This window comes from Alexandromys fortis, unplaced genomic scaffold, assembly GCF_014885135.2.
Source record: "Alexandromys fortis isolate MF-2015 unplaced genomic scaffold, M_Fortis_MF-2015_v1.1 scaffold_8_1_9099942, whole genome shotgun sequence".
NCBI classification, from domain to species: Eukaryota; Metazoa; Chordata; class Mammalia; order Rodentia; family Cricetidae; genus Alexandromys; species Alexandromys fortis.
In genome coordinates, this window is record NW_026067898.1 from 7,822,718 (window position 1) to 7,841,581 (window position 18,864).

Here is an 18,864-nt window from a genome sequence, read left to right on the forward strand (position 1 = left end):
TTCTATTGGCCCCGCCATTAACGCATTTTCAATGGCTTTTCTGTATGTTCACAGCCACAAATAATTGGTATATAAAAACCAATGCAAGCAGATCGCTGGCTTGCAGAATTCGAACTGAAATTTTGAAACAGGTCCTTGTTTGTGTTTCATCATCTTAACCAGTTGGTTTGGTATTATGCAGGCAAAGCCCAAATGGCCCACAGAACTTGGCTGATCATAAATGGTTTTATGACATAGAAACCAGTGGCCGTTGGACTTGTCACTTCTAAGGTGGTGTTAAATGACATTTCTCTTAGCTTCTCTCCACAGAGATGTTCATGTTTCTGTACACATTCTCCCTTCACTTAGAGGATGCTGGTTGATCCCCGGCATCGACACTTGTGAGAGTTGGAGAGGCATTCCTTTGTCTCGGCCTCCATCTGCGTGCTTACAGCAGTATGAAATAAAGGGATCCCGGCGAGCCAGTTGGTGTGTGCAATGAGTTGCCGTGGCTCCTCTCCCGATAAAGGGTGTGTTCAGATTGCTTATTTATAGACCAATAAAGAGAAAATTCCACTGTTCTCTTCAGCAAGCTGAGGATAAATAGCTCTTCCGTTTCTAACAGTTAATGTTCACAGATACAAAAACAACTGCTCTGAACAGTAAGCCAACGTTCCCCCCACCCCTACGGAGGGAGAAATCCTTCAATTCGAAACAATGGGAGGTTAGATATGATCAATCCCATTTTAGAACCGCTTCATGGCAACTTGCTCTCCTTAATGGAGAGGTGCTCTCGGCTTCATTGGCTGCAGGTGAAGCGTCCATTGTGTGCCTCCGTAATTTCTCTGTGGCTCCAGAGTTCGGCGCTCCATGGAAGGCAGCTCAGATCTCGCAGACGAAAAAGCCACAGTGCAAATGCCCTCTGCAGAGGCTGCGTCTGCTGCTGTGAGCTGTTCCTCCTGGTTTGCATGCAGCAAAGGCTTCCTATTTTCACATTCTAGAGCAAGGAAGAGCATAAATTATTCCTAATTCTTGATTCTATGATGAAGTAGCCATCTGGTCTGATAGTGCGGTGACAATGATATAGGAGTGAACACTCCATGCTTGGTCTACTGCACAGAAAAGGACAATAGGACATATTTTAAAATGTCAGGCGCCACCAAAACAATATTGGAGAAAGTTTGCATTCATGAAAACAGATAGTATTGAAGATATATCATGATGCAAATCTAATCATGGCTGTTGGATGGCTGAATTAAATTAAGGATAAATTGGAATGTTTCTAATTAAATATATGTTACTCTCCTTCCTGCTCCGTTTTCCTCATCTGTAAGAAGCGCCATTAGCACATTGCTTGGGGAAGGATGTGTTGCAAACGAGGTTGAAGCCTTTGCCTCAACACATGTGTGTTGAATTCTTAGTTATAGATATATGATGAGGTTAGATATTTCCAGACAGTAAAAAAAGAAATGGAACTAAACATTGTATTTGCATTTTTCTCCACAGAAGGTGTATATACCATCAGTGTGAAGGGTGTTAAGAAGTAACAAGCCCGTGGGATTAAGGTTCACAGGGCAATAAGAACTATGTTTATTTATGCATAGGGCTCAGAATTCAACTGAGGTTCCTCACGCATGCTGGGGAAGTGTCCTACCATTGAAGTACACCTCCAGACTCTGAAAGATCCCGTTCTAAAAATGGGCTCTCCTTTTAATATACTTGTAAATCACAAATTTATCCACAAACATTGAATGCTTTTAATGTACCAGACAGGGCGTCTGGCATCTGTGATAGTTCTTGGCTGTCAACTTGACTGGATGAAGAGATGTCCTACCCAGACTAGTAAATCCCAGAGGCAGCGTCTTCACCGCCATATTCTTGCACAGCTCCAGGGATTGACCTAACTGGGGCAATGAAGAGAGGGCAGACACATGGACAAAGCAAGGCTGAGATCAGGAGGTCTGGGCTCTCAGATGGAGAAGCAGCAGCACCCCAGTTCAGTGTGATTACTATAAACAGCTAAACGGGGAGGTAGGGTTGTTAGAGCTGAACGAGGAGGCCGGCTTGGCTAATCTCACTATGCCCAGTGTCTGTAAGGGAACACTCTCAAGGCTGGAAACCACCGGAGGAAAAAGCTCCTATGGACATTTTCAGCACATACTGTTAACGTCTGCACCTAGCCCTGAGGCAGGCCTTGCCATCCCTCTGAATCTCACCTGGGGAAAGCGCTGCCATTCCTATGGGTCTGAGGCACTGAGGTCCTTGACTTGGCTGTGCCCACACCAACAGCACACATTCCCTTGGGACGTCATTTACTTCCTACACTCCACCATGCTTTGGGAAGTCAGCCATACTGCCATCAGCATCGCAGGATTTTGCATGTGGCAACTGAGAGGTCAACAGAGGGAAGAGCCCTGTTCTGTGGGGGCTCTAGGTGCCAATGTAACTCACGAATGATGTATAGGAACAGAATCCAGAGTCTGGAAAACACTCAGCTGTGATTCAAGTAGTCAAAACCAGGAGATCTAGCTTACTCCGCAGGATAGGCCAGAGGGATCTGAAGGGTAAAGATTGCCTCCCAGTCTTAATAGATGACAAATTTAAATGGGGATTGATCCTTTTTTATTTTTATTTCTAGCAGATTTATAACATTATCCAGAATATCTCAGCACAATGTAGATGAGTCCCAGATATTCTAAGAAGTGAAAAGGCATATAATCAAAGGATAGTTATTGAATATCTGTTCTAGGCCACAAATGGCTCGGATTCACCATTCATAGAACTGCTGCATTATCTACCTATAGTTGGACCGCTGTTTTTTCCCAGTGAATGTGGACCCATCCCGTTTCCCAAGCATGAAAACTGGAAGTCACCCAATTCGCCTATAACCTTCCCACTCCCACCAGCAGGAGCTCAACTTCCTTGGACTCTATTGCCAAGTATTTGAGCTCAATCATCACATGGTCCAAGTCCCTAAAATCAGACTACATTATTACAATTGCTCTCCATTTGTTTCCAAGATGAAGATCTATTTCTCTGTCATTAAACAAACCCCACGATGGCGCTGTATTGGCTTTAGAGGACTATCTGGACAGTGTTCTCCCCAACTTCCTCTTCCAACACCCCAATTCTTAGCAGTCTTAAAGATTACAATCATAGCCAACAATTTGAGACCCCACCTTTACCTACCCAAAGGTAGCCTTCCGTTAGAATCTCCTTAGGTTTTTATTCCCCCATCTATCTTATAAACAGGATCTGTTGCTTCCCTCTTAGAAACTGAGCTGAAGAGAAACTAAGCACGTGGTATTCCCCAAAGATCTCCAGAAGCTTCTGCAAGAACTGAAGTGCTAATCAAAGTCCCAGTTCCTCCACATGGTCGGTGGCCCCAAGGGCTCTTTGAACAGGATCCTTGCTCCCTGGCTGTGGGCCAGCCTCCTGGTATCCCTTTTCCCAACACAAAGAAGAGGTTCGCTTAATAGTCTTATTCATTTTTGAGAAAAGCATTCTGATTCTATTGTCTTTGTGAACAATGCCTCTCATTCCTGGTTTCCTTCTGGAGGGCAGAGACTTGCGAATTCCTCAGAAGACTGAAAGAATCCCGGTGCCTGGCACCGTAAGCAAGCTCATTCAGGTGAAACCCCACTTCCTGCCTGAGTGGAATATGTCACATACCCTTCTCCTCTAAATAACGAAACAATGTCTTAACAAAAAAATCTTATTTTCACACAAGTCATCCGTAAAAGATTTGAAAGAGAGCATTATCTTGGCAAACAAAGCTCTGTTTTGCTTTTGGATGTGTAGGTAAGGATGAACCACAGATCACACAGTTGTAAATTAGTGCCTTTGATTCTACTTATATTTATACCGAATGAGGTGCATTTGCACCCACTTAGCAAACTGAAATTCCCTGAGACAGAGGCATTTGCTGTTCACTGAACATACAGGGGTTCCAAAGTTGGGGAGATGAGTGCAAGCAGAGGCGGTCAGGGGTCAGGGCCCAACACCCACCCTTGTCTCTCCTGCCGATACAAAGAGGAACATGCACTGAGATGTTGAACCTAAATGACTTAACTTGCCCGCACCTCTATGTCACAGCATGTGGGGCAGCTGCCCTAAAGGCTTAGCTAACTCACAATGGAACTACCATTATTAAAAGAAAACTAAGTCACCTGGATTTAGGATTTGGATTCTTACATCAAACTCCACACCGTGTCTACCTGTGTATTCTATTATCGTAGATTCTAACATAGAAGGAATGTGGAACTAGATTTTAAAATTGATGCAGCTATTTATATACGGAACCATCTCAAATAGTATCAGTTCTTTTTTTTTTTTTTTTTTTTTTTTTTTTTTGATTTTTCGAGACAGGGTTTCTCCGTAGCTTTTGGTTCCTGTCCTGGAACTAGCTCTTGTAGACCATGCTGGCATAGTATCAGTTCTTATAGAGATTCATTTCATCTTATCTGAGTACACTAAAGGCGTGAGGAATATTGGCAAGGAGGAAGAGAGCTTTCAATGCCTGCGTACTATCTAAGTTTGTGTGAACTTCTGTCATGGCAGATTAGAAGGCTGGGCTCACACCCAAGGTACATCCACTGCAGCAAATCATTCCAAGACCCAACAGAAGCCTTAACTGTAGGCTTTGTAAAATGAATCCTTAAATATCTCAATTCTATTTTAGAAAGTAGTCAAGGAAGACTTAGGATGCTGCTCTCTGACAGAATTGCCGGGGGTACATGTCTCTCCACTGCCGGGAAACAGACTCTGTACTGAGGAGATGGTTCTCCCTCTGTGGTAGACTGTACACTCTGTCTTCACACACTCCCCAGCAAATTCATGATCTTCAGAGAAGGATTGAATTGAAACACCTTAATTCTCCTTGCTGCTCAGTTATTAATCAGTCACAGACTTAGAAATCACTTGTCCCTCTCCTCCCCTACACACATCAGACTTCAATGACCGGATCAACTAGATAAAAATGGTTTCCAGACTATTCTTTGGCTTTTACTAAGGATAAACTTTTTCCTTACTCCGTCTAATTCTTGTTTTATTTGAGACAGTCTCCTATTGCATAGCCCAGGCTGTCTTGAAAATCATTCTGTAGCCCAGGCTGGCCTCTGTCTCACAACATTCCTCCTGCCTCAGTCTCCCCAGTACTGAGATTACAGGCCCGAGCCACCATAATAAACTCCTAAACACATCACCCAAATTGTATATAGTTCATGTATGCTGGCTAATAAGATAAAGGTGGAGTGGGGAAAGAAGACTTCATTAGGAGAATCTCAGCTGATAACTGTCAGTGCAATTAAATATTACATTTGGCTCCGGGTGTCCTAATGGTCAAGGAGAGAGGGGGAAACCTGGCGAGTTTTACGACTCTGTTTAAATGTTGGCAAGAACAATGTTAACAAAGAGAGTTATGGACTGTTTAGATTGTCAAATAACAGTTTGCGTTTTGAGGAGCATAGCATCTCGCCCCGTCAAACAAGTTCCCCCACAGAGTTTACCCCATCAAATGAAAGCAATTTATTGGTTGAGTGGAATTGTTTCATATCTTAAGTATTTTCTGAATGCTGCCGAGAAGGAAACAATGTCTGGGAAGCAGAGGGCTGGTTTAGCAGACCGGTGGTTTAGCTCTTCTTATCGCGGTGGCAGAAGGCTGCAAAGAAGCAGCCTTCAGTAGGAAGCCTTTATTTGCCTTTACTGATCTTGGTTCATGGTGAGGCAGAGTACCGTGAGGGTGGGGATGCGTGGAGGGTGCTGCATGTCTTAGTGCAAAGAAGACCACGGCACAGAGTGACCTCTTGAACTGCAGCCCCCTGCACTCCCGTCTGTCACACCCTAGCAACCTTCTTCCTCCAGCTAGGCCACACCCTTCCAAAATTACATCGCCAGCTGAGCACCAACCTGTCAAGTAGGAGCCTTTGTGGGGGAACACTTTATATCCAAGCCATAACAGCGGGATATCAGCCACTTTTCCTAATGACATTAAAAGACCACCACCACCCCCTTTTGGAGTCTTTTTATAATCTAAATCTTGTGTGGGAAGTCCTCTGTATATGTTTTTATTAGTTAATGAATAAAGAAGCTGCTTTCGGCCAATGGCTTAACAGAATATAGCCAGGCTGGAAAAGATATATAGAGAGAGTAGGTGGAGTCAGGGAGAAGCCATGTAGGGGCAGGAGACAGACGCCTCTGCCAGAGCCCGCTGAAATTTTGCCGGTAGGCCGTGAGCCTCGCGGTAAACAATAAAATAATGGAAATGGGTTAATTTACGATACAAGAGCTGGCTAGCAATACGTTTAAGTGTTTGGCCAAGCAGTGTTTTAATTAATACAGTTTTGTGTAATTATTTCGGGTCTGAGCAGCCGGGAACGAATGAGCAGCCTCCAACTACATAGGTCAATTAATCATTTGTCTTTGTGGGATGGGAGTTAGCTGATTCCACCTAGGAGTCATCGCAATGTGTCAGAATGGTTGTTGTAGTGGGAAACGTAGCTCACTCTGCTGTTAAAGAAACAGCCTCTGCCCAGGTGGATGACTAGACGCGAAAGTCTTCATGGACTGCACTGTTCCCTGCTGACAGCTTCGTTCTACTTTTCGTGGAGTTCTTTCAAGCAGATAACACGCTCCCTCAGAAGTCTTCTCATCCTTCTAGCTACATCAGCTTCTGTGGGCTTCATGGTAATATTTGCAAATCCAAGGCTCCGTTATTCAGTCGCCTAATCCCGGAGCCGACGGAGTCTATTTCAACACTGTGCTTGCTTGTACGTGATTAATGGTTGGGCCCAGCCTCAATGACAAGCACTGGAATGCTGAAGGCCACCCACAACGTGGTGTCTCCACTCCATTCTAAACTGGAGGCCCCCGCTTCACCACCGCCACTCCAGGTCTGCTGTGACCACAGCGGATCCGGTGCTGATTTTGACTGCTCCCGTTGTCCCCTGAAACGGAGGAGATAAGTCACACACCTTTGAACTTGGGTTGAGGCCAAGGTTCACTGTATCCAGCCCTGCAGAGATCACTGGTAGCAAGAGAATAATAGTTCCATGCTCGACCCCAAGACCCCAAGAGTAGGTTTACATATTTTGTCTGTGCCGGCTCACGGTGTGTATCGATCTGATTTGTTTCTCAGTTCTGTAAGATTAAAGAGAATCCCTGTGAGAATCTGCCTGGTAGAGTTACCAGGATCTGCACCCTTGTGTGTTCTCCCCTCTATGGCTTACTAGGGAGGGGATGTAAGAACAGAAGCCATGTTTGGGTTGTGTTCTGAGCAAAGGGCCTGAGACAGACTGATAGGCAGAGGGCTCATAGGTGGATGTGGTAGGAAGCAACACCTGTCTGGTACTGAGGAAGGAAGGGAGCCATAATGGAATCACAGCAGAAGTGTCCTATGGTCTTGTGGGTGTGGTCTTCAGCTGGGATGTCTTTTCAGGGATGTCCCTGAATTAGGACATCTACGCCAGAGAGTTGCGCTTTCTAATTATTTTTATTGTCCCGGCTTAGATGTAACAAGGACGTGCAACCCTGGGCAAGGCAGCTTCCATTTGGTCAAAGGCAAGAACCCAGGAGAATCACAGCTTTGAGTAACCAATAAATGATACTCCAAACAGCTTTGAGAACAGCACCTTGATCTAAGAGGCAGAATCGGGGTCACATACACCACGGCCTACTACACCTTTCTACCTGGTCCTTCGATCCCCTGCATTCATATAGACAATAAACTTAGCTTCAGGGATGCTAAGGAAAGTGGTACACTTAGTGGGTGACTCTGGATGCGGATCATCAAAGGGACTACTTAATAGGCTCACAACCATCCTTTAATGGTGGCCTTAGTTAAATGACACCAAGTGATTGTCGCAAGCTATTAGAGCAGCGTTCATAGGGTAGGGGCCATTATTGCTTACATGCCTTAGCAATAGTTAAGCTATCTGAAGCTACTAATTAGAATTTTTTCCAGTTTGGAGTGGAGTTTTGAGACTGGTTATCTTTTGGATCCGTAGATAGCCTTTTCCCTGCCCCCTAACTGTGCAAGAATGTGGCTTATTTGTAGTTGAGATTCAGAAAATGTTTCTGTCATAAAGTTCAGCCGTTTTTATTTTGAAGATAAAAGAAGAAATATGGAAACTAATAAACTCAAAAGCCTGTAAAAGTTCTTTTTTTATTTTCATAATTGAAAATTTTAAACCGAAATTATCTCGGCCCTGATGATCTTACTTTGAAAGACAAATCTCTAAATTTCCCTTGTCTTATTTACCGTAAATCTAGATGACCCAATAACATTTAAGCCGAAATGTGATCTACTTAAAAGTCCACATTTTCTTAATATTTTCTCTCATCCGTTTTTATGCTACCCAGGTAAGAGGATGATAGTGAATATTAAAATCCCACAGCCGTATTTGATGCTGATGCTGCATTTTTATGCTTTTATGATCTATCTTGAGCTGTTTGATTGAATGGCAGTCTGCTGTTCAATCAAAAGCCATGTGTTATTTCATATAAGTGAACTGTATTATAAAAGTGAATGTAAAATTAATTTCAGGATATATACGTTTAATTACATAGCCTCGTGTCACATAGCTGAATCAAATCATCCGTTGCCTCTTAATAGCTTTTAAAAGTTTGGAATTAATTTAAGCAATGAAGCCTGAGATATTTTTAAAGAGGCTTTCTCAGATCTTAAGTCAGTTCTTGAAGTTGAGTCTTTTGTGGGTTTTGTAATTTAGCCCCGCAGGCGGGGAAGTCAAAGAATATTACATTTGCCTAGAGCTGGCCAACCAATGGGCTAGGCAATTTCCATATATCACCTCATTCTAAAACCTAATAGAATTCCGTAAGGTAAGTTTAGTTACTCCTATTTTGCTGATGAATAACAAATCAAGAATAAATTATTTGGGAGCGAGGGACGTAACTCAGTCAGTGAAGTCCTGGCTGTTCAAGCCCATGTTTAAAAAAAGCAAAGGCAAGAAGAAGCAGGGCCTGGTGATGTGTGTTTGTAACTCAAGTTCTGGGGAGGCAGAGACCAAAGGATCCCTGGTCTTACTGGTCAGTCAGCCTATCCTAATTGTGAGTTCCAAGTCTAGTGAGAGACCCTGCCTTAAAAAATATGGTAGACAGCATCCAAGGAACGACACCTGGGGTAGACATTTTGGCTCATTCACATAACTAATGCTAAAAATACAGGGTGAGGGACAAAGTGCTTAATATACAGGAAGCAAAGGGAAGAGAGGTCACAAAAGTTTTACCAACTAGAGAAAAGACCTTGGCTAGTGCAAAGTTGACTGTTAGAGTGAGGGCTGGGGCTGGTATTTCAACAAAGACCCAAGACTGATAATGCAAGCGTATATTAAAATCTTCCCTTGAGGGTGCTGGAGAGATGATGGCTCAGCAGTTAAGATTCCACACTTTTCTACAGAGGATGCAGACTGAGTTCCCAACACCCATGTGGTGGCTCACAATTGCCTGTGACCCCAGTTCCTCTTTCAGCTGCCTTCTGGGGACTCCTCCATATACACGGTGCACACAAACTTAGACAGGCTCACATACATGCACATAAATTATAAAATCTATTTTTAAATCCCCACTTGATAAATATCTCATTGAAATTAAGCTTGTGATTCACTTGCCTCCTTAAATTTGATTTTCTGTAAATCTCCCCCCCCTTACTGAAATACAACTCATCCAGCTGTTCAACCCCGACGCAGAGTTGTCTTGTCCTTCTGTCTTTTCTGACTAGGTCCTGCGCTAGCCCTGCAGACCCTCTAGAGAAGATCTCAGCCTGCTGTGCCGTCTCCACTTGTAGCTTCTAGTCCCCATCATTCCTCTCTCTCATTAGCCCTTCCTCATCCTCCACAGAGCAAGTGAGGTCATTTGACTTCCTGGTGAACAACCACCTCTGTCTCACAGCTCTAGGAACAAAGCCCAGTGCCGTCCCTCTGGTTCTGAAAGCCTATTTCTGCCATTTACTCTCGCTTTCCCTTACAAAGTTCTGTCTGCTTAGATTTTACCAACCCAACTTGTCTTGCCTAGGGACCTTTGGAAGTGCGCATCTCTTATTCCAAAATGTTTTTGCCCCTTATCTTCACACGCGCAACGCCCTCTTTTCCCGGGGATCTCAGCTTAAATGGTATCACTTTACAGAAACCATCCTTGACCTTCTCATCCAAGCAGCCATTCAGTCTGCCATTGTGTCTTATTTCAATCCCTGCATAGTACCTTCCGGGTCGGATATTTCTTTTCTGTTTTCATTGGTATTGATCTGTCTTCTCCCCTTTAAAGGTTGGCTCCATGAAGCAGAAGCCTAGCTTGTTTGGTCCATAAAGAAGTATGAGATTAGGGGAAGACCGATGGAGCTTTATGCTTACTAGTGTGTCCTATTTCTGAAGCTGGGTGATATGTATATGGACACCATCCTACTCTTCTGTCTTATACAGGAATGCATGTTTGATGACAGAGATAGGTTCTAAGAAAGGCATCATTTGTTGATGTTGTCATTGTATGAGCATCCCAGAGTGCGTGTAAACTGAGGTGGGTATGCAGTCGCTAGGTGACAGACCTTTTGTAGGCACATACAATCTGACTGAAAAGAAATGTCATCGTGTGACATGTGTATGTGATATGGATCCCACTTTGGTGTAACTATGTTACACATAAAAAAATTAAAATTACATTATTTTTTTTCCTTTTGCTTTTTTTTTTTTTTTTTTTTTTTTTTAAACAGGGTTTCTCTGTATAGCCCTGACTCTCCTGGAACTCATTATGTAGGCCAAACTTGCCTTGAATTCACAGAGATCCACCTACCTCTGCCTCCTGAGCGCTGGGATTAAAGGCGTGCGCCAGCATACTCAGCTAAACTATTTCTTATAATCAAAATTTCCATGACCTACTTTATGGTTTCTGTAAATATTTTGTCTCGTTTGTAACCTAAGAGTTGCAGTGATTTGAACACTAATGTTTGTCTCCTTGGATGTTGTTAGAGGTTGAATTCTTCCCCCACTCCAGACACACGGCGGCTCTAGCCCCCAGCCTTTCAGAATGTAAGCTGTTCAGACTAGAGCCACCGCAGCTGTAAAGAGCTAAGACAGGGTTACGTGGGCCTCGGAGAAGTCTCTAACCCAATATGAATTGTGTCTTTGTACACACACAGTCATGTGAAGACAGCTATAAAGAGAAAGCCGTGTAAACACAAGATCAGAGGGAAGTGTTAGCACGCTAAGGCAACCTTAGCGCTACCAGAGGCTAAGGGCCAGGCACAGAGCAGAGCTGTTGTCAGCGGACCCAGAAGGAAGCAACCCTACCAACACCTTGAATTTTGCTGAACTTCTGGATTCCAGAAATAGGCGGAAGAAAGCATCTGCTGCTTTAAGTCACTTAGTTTGTAGGGCTCTGTATTCTCAGGCCTAGGGAAGTAGTAGCTGTATGTGCAAAGGTAATACATGCGGGTTAATGGCAGGGGGCCTTTCTGTGATTGAGGACTGAGACTAAAATGGAAGCAACAATGAAATTGAGTTCTTTTTCTGCAGGTTCCGAGAATGCGTATAGTATCGACGAGTCTTAGCCAATCCCCGAACTAAAGATGCTTTAGAATATACTGGAGAACACAAGAAAATGAAATAGCTCGTTTTCCCCAGGAATCTCATTGTGATCGGTTGAATCAATCACTGAGTCGCATTTATGGCTATTGTTCATAGCATGTCTGGTACCATTACAACCTCTCAGATCTTATTATCCTGGTAGATGTTGGTAGAATCAGATTTACATTGATTTCTAGAAGGCAGAATGTTTGAGAGCATTGATGTTTACCAAACAGAAGTGCCTGGGTTAAATCGTAAAGAGTTAAGAGTATTCTAACTCTTACAGGTGGCAAGCTGATAAAGGCGAATCTTATTTAAAAATAACTGAGTTTACGTTTCCCACAAATCTGACTCATCCCTGGAAACTCCCCTTTATACCAACTAGAGAAAAGGGAAGGGTCAAAGGAAGAACAGTACCGAATCTTTTAAGCTTGCTTGACAACAGAAAACATGGGTCTCTGTTATGTTTCTAATAATAATAAAAAAATAATTCAAAATGTCAGTGGGTGCTTGGGGTGCTATGATCCATCTTCTACTCTTTGCCATGGACATCGGTGCAAATATTCAGTGATGCTCCCACCCTCAAAGTCCTCCAGAAGGTAGAACATCACCCACCAGTGTTCATCGCTGCATAGTCTCAGCTATACGTGATGTACCTTGGCTTGGTCAAAAGACTTTGGGTGGGTGAACCCTTAAGCCAGTGACGACACACAGGCTCCGCTGTCAGGTATGAGTTCTGCTCCATCTGTGGCCGAATGAACCTCTTACTGAGGCTGGAGGACAAGTAGATAAGACTCCAGTGTTGGAGACAAACAAATAAACCTGAGTTTCACCTCTGGTTATTTTCCTTATTAGACACAAGCCTTTGAGTAAATTATTTAATTTTCTGGGTTTACGTTTCATTATTTGTAAGTGGCTATAACTGTGGCATACAGTTTTTTAGCAGTCTCGGAAAGTTCAAGTTGAGGCACTCTGGGAGGTAAAACCCGTATGACTTTTATTAGTGCTGCAGTTCCCTACCCTGTTCCCAGCCACAGTGATGGATACAATGTTGCTTGCAGCCTTGTCTTGGAGGCTCATTTGAGTCTCAGTGGCACCCACTGGACCCACAATTGTGCTGGCCTCCTCTGCCATCTGGTCTGACCTCTGCTATGTCTCTGTGAGCAGCTGGCCCTTCTCTATTAGTTTTTAGGCCCTCTCTCCTCGTTTCCGTCTCTTCTTGCTTCAAGGGTTAGTTGCTAGGGAGAGAATCAGGATGCAAGAAAGGCGTTTTTTCCAACAAAGCAGCTGCTCAGATGTGCAGTAACAGTGCATCTTCTGAAATCCCTGGGCTTCCTAGAATCTGAGGGAGATCCTGCAAGGGCCTCAGGGAGGGTGCGGAGCCACCAGGCACCAAAAGGCAGTCAACAAGAGACTAGAATATTGAGGGGCTTTATTTGGAAACAAGGTCTTTGCAGATGGCTGTATGCAAACTCAGAAGTATTTTATGAGGCTAGATCTGTGAGACCAGGATAACCCACTGACTTTAATCCCAGCCTCTTCCATGGTCATAGGAAGTTATCTTTCAACTTGTTCCTTTTCTTGTCTTGTCCAGTCTTTCATCTGGCCCTTGTCAAACAGTACAGTCTCTTGTGAAATGCTCCTTTTTTCTTGCAGAGAAGTCAGGGGGAGCCTACACACAGGAGATGTGAGGCAAGAATCTGTATTCATTTTCTGGGTTTGTTCTAACAAAATTGGTGGCTTGTCTCAAGACCATCAGTGTGAGATGGAACCTGTCTGGGAGGGCTCTTTCCTTGTCTTCCCCAGTTTTCTTAGTCCTGGACACACCTTTTTTTCCCAGAGGCCTCCTCTTGTACCACTCCATGGTACAAGGTAGACACACTATCTTCATCTGTCTGTCCGCATGTCTCCTTTTATTGGAAGAAGGCATCCTGATAACTTCATCCCAATTTGCTTACATCTGCAAAGGCCTTATTTCTAAATAAGGTAACATTCCTCAAAACTAAGGCTAAGGCACACACACACACACACACACACAATACATACAGAGATACACACAGGGACCACACACACACAAACATATACACAGAGACAACACACAAGACACACACACACACTACAGCACACCAGTAAACAGGCCTCACTCATTAGCAATCCACCTGCATCGGTCTCCCAAACATTGGGGTGACAGACATAAACCACTGGCACTGGCTTAGGATTTTGGCTTATTTTTTTTTGGGGGGGGGGTAAGGTTGCCCATGCCATTGCCCCATTTGGGGAGAAAACATGAGACCTGGTACCCTCAGGGTTAGAGGAATGCTTTATTCATACTCGGGGTTTACAATAAGTCACATCTAGGTCTCTTTCCGTCCCTCTCTCATTATCTCAGACTTGCAAAGCTAATCCAAGGACTTAACAGACACTGTATATACCTCGCTTGAGGTGTTGTTTTAATCCATGTTTTCGTCTTATCTGGCTTGTGTGTCTGTAGCCTGCAGCACAGGCCCTAAGGTTCGCAGAGACATCATTGCCCCTAATAAGCCTCAAAGTAATACTGAGAACCAGTGGGCAAGGCATTCGAGCAATCCCCAGATGTGTTTTCAACACTGTTATTGTTGTTTTAACATTGAATACACTTACCCAGGAAATCCAGGCTTCTTTCTGAAGTGTTCCAACTGTTGTGTTTACACCCGGTTGCCACACAACACTCGCTCCTACTGTGTTTTAGTTGGCAAGGGCTGGAGGAAGGGTTTCTGTAGCCAAGCAGCCTCAGATAGGGAATCTTTCCAGTCCCCGGAGACCTGGCACAGTCCCAGAATCAATAGTCACTACAATACAAGCCAACCCAGCCTCATCCAGCGCTTCAGCTAACCTTGGACCGAGCCCTGATTTAGACCCTAAACCCAGATAGGAAGGACCAGCTGAAAAAATACAGCCCACCCACAGTTACAGATAAATAAGTAAAAACTGCATATTTTTTCCATCAGGGAAAAGGGGGAAATCCTACAGAAAAAATATATTAAATTATGCATCCTCTTCCCCCAGCAAAACCTCAAATGCAGCCATGTTGCCAGCCTCCTGAATTAAAAATGAATAAACTCCTCCAGCATTTTACTATCGTTGCATATTACTTAGAACACAGAGTACAGAATTGTGTCGCCATCGAGGAGTGTTTTTCCTACATCTATAGATGCGTTGGAGACTATGAAATAGAAATATAAATTATTTAACTAGCAGGGTGTATATCTCACATCTTCCTCCATGCGATACATTATTCATTTGCTCTACTGACTTTGAGCATAACAGCTCTCTTCTGTGCCCTTGTAGTCTCAGGTATGGAAGTCAGACGCGCCTGTGCAGAGCCAAGGAAGACCTTGGGCGGCAGCCACCGTCCACTGTGACATTTGATAGAGACACAGCAGATAGGGCCTAGGGATGTGGCTTGGTAGTAGAGCGTGTGCCTCGCAGATGCAAGGTATTGAGATTTATGTGTGGGGTACCACACATACAGAAAGCTTATGGACAGTGTTACGGGCATCTATGAATGGTGAATTTTGTCTTAGGGAAAGAAATTAAGACAGTATAGCATTTTCTAAAATGGTCCTGTCTCCTCGGCGCCTTGTAACAATGGCTACGGCAACAGTGTGGAGTCAGAGCGGGCAGCACGCGCCCACAGACACCTGCACTGAACCCTCACCTGGTCCTTTCTGTGTGAACAGTCTTTTGTGCGTACGCATATGGTGTATGTGAGTGTGTGTGCTTGCGTGTGTGTGCATGTTTAGCTGTGCGTGTGTATGCATGTTTAGCTGTGTGTGTGCATGTTTAACTGTGTGTGTGTGCATGTTTAACTGTGTGTGTATGTGTGTATGCATATTTAGCTGTGTGTGTGTATGTTTAACTGTGTGTGTGCATGTTTAACTGTGCATGTGTATGCATGTTTAGCTGTGTGTAGGCAAATGTATGTGCAGAAGCCAAAAGTGGGCCTTAGATTGTCCACTTTATTCACTGAGGTGAGGTCTCTCATTGAAGCTGGAACTCACTGATTCTTGTTAGTCTAGATATCCAGTTTGCCCCAGGAGTCCCCTGTCTCTGCCTTCAGAGTGCCAGGATTACAGCAGTTCGCCATACCTGCCCTGCTTTTATGTGGTGGGTGATGAGGGCCTGAACTACTCCTCAGATTTCACAGCACGGGTTTATTTTATCCCCTGAGCCAACCCCCCCCCCCCAGCCCCGGCCTCTTACACGAACATTTAAAACTCAGTTCAGCTGTGTCTTCAAGAGTCAGGTGGGTATGAAGGGCTCACTGTGAGCACTCTTAATCCATTCCTGCGAGGAGGGTGAGGTTCTGTTCCTCCCGCACTGCCAGCTCTCCGTAGATGCCCGGTCGCACAGTGGCTTGGTACGTTTTGTGATGGCCTCTTTCTCCAGCATCCTGTCCAGGGAGAAGCTGCCCTTCTTCACAATTACACCTTTCAACCAAGGACACACCAGGAACTTTAGTTACCCTAGGGCTCGGGGGAGGGGCAGGCTGCAGAGCAGACAGGAGGGGGTGAGATCAGAGACAGGGAGTGGTGGGGGGGGGGGGGAGGGAGACCAGAGACGAGACAGGGCGGGAGGAGAAACAGCCCACCAGGCTTTATTTGGAAATCGCTCTTCTGGACTCAAATGGAAAATGGAGCCAAACACCGTGATTAAAAAAATGCAATGCATGCTAAGAAAGTCTACCGTAATTTACGCCAGGCATTAAAGTGTTTTGCGTGAGAATATAGTATGCTGTAGACAGCCCAAGAATTACGTCTTTCATTAAAAGGTTTGCACCTCCGTGTGTGTGATAGAGCTCTGGCGTTTTTTTTTTTTTTTTTTTTTTCCTGTCTTGGTGACGGTTTTTTATTTTAAACACTGCCTTTGCTTTCCAGACTTGGGAATGTAAATGCATGAGATCACACAGCCTCTGGGTTTTAGCTTCTTGTCACCTCTTTCTAAGCACGGCCCTGTCTTACCTGCTTGTGTCCAGGTGAAAGGTGAACAGTTATAGTGCCATTACCCCTCACCCCACGTACCCTGTGCTCAGCTATAAAGTAAACTGTCAAATCTTTCTTCATTACTCAGAGTTAGCGCTGGCGAGTTCAAAGCCCACGTGAGGGTACGCATCAAGGATGATATACATTAAGGTTGGGGATTAAAGGGAAATCAGTTACATGAAAGAAAGGTGTTTTTGCTACAAATCTTACGTGCGCGTGTCAAGAAGTATATTCATTGCCTACTTTAAAAAGAAACCAGAACAACTCCCAGAGACATATACCTGCATCTGGCCAGTCTTTCCACGAGGACGTTTTCTGTTTGAAGTTGGACAAAGGTTAGGAGGAAAACATCTCTTGCTCCTTGGCTGGCATGCACATGTAACATTTTTTTTTTTTAAATCAAAGTGTAATTTTGATTTTAGGCATTAGTAAAAATCAGAAGGAAAGGTGGACGCATCCTAATCATTCTTAGACAGAGCAAGAACACTGGACTCAGAAGGAGGGCTGACAGATGTGGGTGAGCTACCAGATGTGATCAGCTGTGCTTTCAAAGTCCCCGCCGACCCAGGGATCCCATCATTTTAGCGATTGTTGCCCAATTATCCTCAAGACTTGGCTGATGTGTTTGGAGCAGCGGTCCTCTGTTTGGACACAGACTTGGGTACTGCTCAATACAACTCAGGGGGTCTGCAATAAATTATGTGACTTTTAGCAATTATTCTGTTTAATTCTTAAATCAGGCCAGAAGTTCAGAACTGCAGGGTTCTGCTGTCCATCATCCTTATTGCTGTGACTTGCTGTATAATTTGGGCTATGCTTTTTAAAGCTAGACAGCTGACTTTCCAAATCTGGCATGATACTGCATATAAAACCACTGTGATTATATATTATAATTATATATTATAGTCTACACAATGTCCGGGGTCCCATATATAAAATGGCAAAGCAAACAATAGCTGTATTATTGCTAAGCAGTTTGCCACATATAAAAGGAAGGTCACCCACAGATTAAATGTGTCGATATTCATTTGCAAAAGGCCTGTGTTCTGCAACAGGTCCGGCTTTGGAGATCATGTGCCTTCTGGTCTCTGTGATATTCCTAATGCCCCCCCCCCTTGCTCCCAGCTCCATGTCAGGCGTATGGGATGGGCTTGATAAATGTGGCTCCCACTGAACTCAGGCACATTCACCTCTCTTTCATGCCTTGTCTAAAGTGCCCTGAGCCTGCTCCTTCCCAAACATTATAGTGGGAAGGTCAGAGGGGCCAGGTCTTCCCATGTGTTTCTGGCCTCCTCTCCCTCTGATCAGGGTTCGATAAGGCAGAGTGTTATCTGAGGCCTTCGAAGCAGACGCACACAACTCATTGCTGCCTTTAACTGCAAGGCAAACATTACTAAAGGACACTGGAGGTCTGGCCAGGGTTGTCTGATCTGTAAGCTCTGAACCAGAGCACTCTTCTTCTGGAGCTCGCTGAATATTTATGCGGGTAAAGGAAACGGTGAAAAAAATACTTCTGCCTCCGAGTTTTGCACCCAGCTCGGTCATTTCATCTTCCCCATCTGGCTTTGCTGTTGTAGAACAAAACATCAAAGTGACTCGGCAAGGCTCATCCCACAAGAATGCTTTCATTGTCTGTGTCCGCTCTGCTCCGTCCTGTCCATAAAAGAGGATGTTTTATTGTGGTTACTGTCACTTGTCTCAAGGCAAGAACTACCCTAGCAACTGTTGCTAGCCATGAACAAACCTAACGGTTTTATAAATGAGGAGAAAAGAAAGATGTATTAAGCCCTTTCCTTTGGGCTGGTAGTTCTGTCCGAGACGATCATCTTTCTAGGTATCCAGAAGAAGCTGAAGGTCAGAAGGATCCATCAGTGTGCTCTTGATCACACAGAAGTTAGAGAAGCTAGTGACAGAGGGAGGATTTGCACCCTGGTCGGCTTGCTCTTCCAAATGGTTAGACTTTCTAGCTCATCAGAGATACAGAGTCCCTGAATCTCAGTTCTGCTTATTCCTGGACAGAGTTCAATGACTCAATGTTTTCTCTCTTTTATAAGAACACACAAGCACCTGGACTTGACATCATCCTCTCTGGTCATTCCCCTGGGAAATGGCAGGAAGATGCAAGAACAGCCATCACAGGCGGCGTGAGCATTCTTGAAGAGCCCAGATGTTACCATTAGCATTTCCAACCTCAGCTGCACCGTGGGGGCCTTGGGGATGACGATTCTGCCAAGGCAACCAAGGAAGCATTATGGTGCTGATGGGTATTTTGTTGCAACAGCAGCAGCAAA

General features: G+C 44.3%; 1 long non-coding RNA gene across 5 annotated transcripts in view; it reads right to left on the minus strand.

Moving 5' to 3' along the window:
• Positions 1-1,953: 1,953 nt before the first annotated feature.
• Positions 1,954-18,864, minus strand: part of LOC126488050 (uncharacterized) — an 89,615-nt gene continuing 72,704 nt past the window's right edge. For 2 of the 5 annotated variants that reach the window (XR_007588573.1, XR_007588572.1), the window contains 3 exons: positions 15,801-18,799; positions 13,712-14,353; positions 10,970-13,512 (listed from right to left, as the gene is read on the minus strand). This is a non-coding gene — a long non-coding RNA (uncharacterized lncRNA). Of the gene's footprint in view, positions 6,924-10,969; positions 13,513-13,711; positions 14,354-15,800; positions 18,800-18,864 lie in introns of those variants that run through there. The other 3 variants (XR_007588574.1, XR_007588575.1, XR_007588576.1) reach the window with 3 other exon arrangements.